This window comes from Nanorana parkeri, unplaced genomic scaffold, assembly GCF_000935625.1.
Source record: "Nanorana parkeri isolate BGI_ZX_2015 unplaced genomic scaffold, ASM93562v1 scaffold1242, whole genome shotgun sequence".
NCBI lineage: Eukaryota > Metazoa > Chordata > Amphibia > Anura > Dicroglossidae > Nanorana > Nanorana parkeri.
Genome location: NW_017307510.1, coordinates 103,724 through 107,320, shown reverse-complemented (window position 1 = coordinate 107,320; position 3,597 = coordinate 103,724). Strand labels below are relative to the sequence as shown.

The following is a 3,597-nucleotide window of genomic DNA, read 5'->3' as shown; positions in this document are numbered from 1 at the left end:
CCCCCCCCCCCATGAGCGCTGTGCCACTTGTCATTGACGCCCCAAAAAAAAAATGCGTTCCCTTTCGGGGCAGAATTGCGCATTTTTTGGTATAATAGACGCAATGGGAACGCGGGAAAACACGCATATTATGTCCAGTTTTTTGCGCCTAGCGGCCGCCGTCTGCTCCTAGCGCTTGCTTTTCATTGGGCGAAAACAAAAACCTGAAACATGTGCGGAAAAACAAACAAACAAACACCCAATAATGCAAAAAAAATGTCTTTTTATTCCAGAAATGAATTGTGAATTTTCAGTAGAAAAAAAAGTTCTTTTTTTCTTAGTTGTCTATCTTCCAGTATTCTTCTGTAGGGGGATGTCAGTGGAAAGTCTTTATTGCAGACTAGAGGAAGCTCCTGTGGCTTTAGTCCCGGTACTATACGAAATGTCTCTTACATGTGAGGGCTTCCATAGGTCACCCGTAGGGGTCCATCCTGCAATAAGCGGGTAGTGAAGAGGCTCCTCGTGTGGGCAATTGTGACCCTCTTGTGGGTAATGGACTTGGGTACTTCCTTCCCCCCCTTAGTAAAGAGTAACTCTCCAAGATACCGGGGCTCAGCTTTGCTACAACGGAGCTTGAAAGCTTGTGTAGATGTGATGGGAACATGGAGTAGGTTTTCCTTACTCAATAGGAGCCCGTAATCCTAAATAATCCTAAAGCGTAAACTGAGGGCCAGTTGTGAAGGAACGGTGGGCTTTATAATCGCACAGCTAAGGGCCAGTTGTGAAGGAACGGTGGGCTTTATAGTCCCGCAGCTGAGGGCCAGTTGTGAAGGCTTTATAATCGCACAGCTAAGGGCCAGTTGTGAAGGAACGGTGGGCTTTATAGTCCCGCAGCTGAGGGCCAGTTGTGAAGGAACGGTGGGCTTTATAGGCGCACAGCTGAAGGCCAGTTGTGAAGGAACGGTGGGCTTTATAATTGCACAGCTGAGGGCCAATTGTGAAGGAATGCTGGGCTTTATAGTCCCACAGCTGAGGGTCAGTTGTGAAGGAACGGTGGGCTTTATAATTGCACAGCTGAGGGCCAGTTGTGACAGAACGGTGGGCTTTATAGTCACACAGCTGAGGGCCAGTTGTGAAGGACATTGGGTTAAGTTGGTATTGTCACATCTAGCTATATCTTCCTAAAGAGAAAGATGGTACCTGTTGTGTTCCTACACCCAGGGTGGACAATGAATATGGAATTCAGGAGCCAGTTTCATTGACAACTAGAGAACCTAAAAAGTTAGGTGCCAGCTGTAAATTCTCAGGAGCATCGTTGACCTGGTTCCTGGGATCTGTCCAGCCCTCTACTATACCATCTCTCCCTTGTGGATGCTTCTCTGGTGGCTTTGTCTTCCAACTGCCATAGTGTGTTCATGGCCACCATAAAATGTACCCTAGACAGATCCCAGCTCTGCTTTCCTGGGAAATATCTGCCTGTCCTTTAATGGAGGAACTGTAGAGAGGTCCATGTAAGGCAGTTCTGGTCCAGTCTCCTCCGTAGAGTTCTGGTGACGTCTTTTCTCCAAAGAGTCGAGCTTTGGGAAATTGGGGAATTTTATACCAAGCTGCTGCTGTAACCTGTCATGAAGCAGTTTGTGTTTTCTGTATCCTCGCCTGTTCCCTTGAGCCGTCCATTTGCCTATAGACCGGGGTTTTGTCAGTGGATGGGGGAGGGGAGTCATGCTGAGTCATTATAGTGACTGCTCAGTTACTGGGCAGGAAACAAAAAAGCTCCAAGAGATACAAAAGGGATCCCCAACCCCCCTCTGTATTGTGGATAGGGTTGCCACCTGTCCAGGATTCACCCGGACAGTTCGGGTTTTGAATGCTGTGTCCGGGTTTCATGGCAGCAGAAACCCGGACACAAGATGTTAGGCAGACGGGCAACCAAAATTAAGATAGGGGCTACTAGAGTGTTCGGGTTTCGCTTGAAGAAAAGGTGGCAACCCTAATTGTGGAGGGAACCAGACAACCAAATAATGCAACTTCTGTTCAGTCGGATGTGGTCTCTTTAAATAGCTTTACAGAGAACCAGTCTTGAATGGGTGTGTGTAAGAAGCTTAATATTAAGTGGTGCTTCAGCCAAATAGTGTCCCTCTAAGTTTACCTCCTGTGAGGGTTTATATTGAGCGGCGGGTTGGTCAACCTCACACTCCAGCTGTGGTATAACTACAAGTTCCAGGAGTCATTGAAAGTTTGGCCGTCAAAGGCATGACTCCCAGAGGCTGACCCATGATGGGGTTTGTAGATTCCCCCAGCTGGCGTGCCTGACGTTGCCCAACCCCATTCTAGACCTTCACAGAAGTTTTGATGGCGTTCCACTTGAAGATATAATGGAAGAGGGAGCTCATTGGAGGTCTTGCTGGTCTCTCTGTTCAATCTTGGCTCTACCAAAAACAAAGCTAGTTCCATATAAAGGACTTTGAGGACCAGGTAGGTCCTCATTCTATATGGCGGCTGGTCAGTCTAGGAGGTTGTACAGTTAGAATGTAACCTGTATGATGACTCTGGTAGAGAAATCAGGAGACCCCATGAAGTCTTACTGCTGTCTTCCAGCTCCTGGGTAATCCTAACCCTGGGCATCACGCATAGCCCTCTAGTCTACATGCCTTTTAACTGCAGGGCTCTTTATGGGATACGGTTATGCTCACTCAGGAAACGGCACATTCATGGCTGCTGTCAACTGCCTGGCATGCGGACATAGTATAAAGCTATTGGGTGAACATGGCAGCCAGGTAACTAGCATTTAGAGGAGAACTCATTGGTCACTGCACAGGTCTCTAAGGACCCATTCACATTATGCAGGTTGCATGTTGCTGTGCGTTTTTACATCAACTCTGTAGAGGGGCAGTCTTCTAATGTAGATACTCTACAAATTGGCTGTAATGGAAAGATATTGCTCCCACTATATTCAAGGAGAGCTAAAGCCATATTTTAGTTTTGCATAGTGTGGGTTAGAACCCTTCTCATGCCATCTGTGTCCCATTGGGGAGATTTCCCTTCATTTCCTGTCTGATAACCACAACAGGAAGTGAGGTGGAATCCCTGCAAAGACAGAAATCCATGGTGGTCACCAGAACTAGTGTCCCCATTGAAAGATCTCCCATCTATTCCTGTTCTGGTGACAGCCCAAGATTTGGGATTTTCAGTGATGACATTCACCAGGACAGAGGGTGAATCTCCCCAACGAGGCTCACGGACGGCAATAAAAACCTGGCAGGGGTTCTAATCCATCTCAATTCCATCCAAAACCAAGTTTTGGCTTCAGTTGCACTCTCAAATCGTCTCTTGTACCTCGGTAATGCTTCAATTGTTGTCCTCTGATCACTGACTGGTCTTTGTTTTGTCTTTCAGGATAAGTATTATGTTTACGCGAAATCTTCTTTCCCACCACTTTTCTATGGAAAACAACGGGTATCCCATATCCACTGCTTGTGGCAAATGTGACGGTCGGGACGCCTTTAGAGAAGCCTGATCACCGGAGCCATCGCCACTCCAGCTGGAAGACGCAAGGTACCATTGGCAGGTTTTTGTTGGCTTAATAAAGACGCTTTGAGATCATGTGAACCCCCCCCC

General features: G+C 47.3%; 1 protein-coding gene across 1 annotated transcript in view; it reads left to right on the top strand.

The window, feature by feature from the left end:
* The first annotated feature begins 3,368 nt into the window (after positions 1–3,368).
* LOC108797209 (mitochondrial uncoupling protein 2-like) overlaps positions 3,369–3,597 on the top strand; it is a 9,503-nt gene continuing 9,274 nt past the window's right edge. Inside the window, exon 1 of the mRNA XM_018568784.1 lies at positions 3,369–3,534. The gene's annotated coding sequence lies outside the window, so the exon portion shown is untranslated. The remainder of the gene's footprint in view (positions 3,535–3,597) is intronic.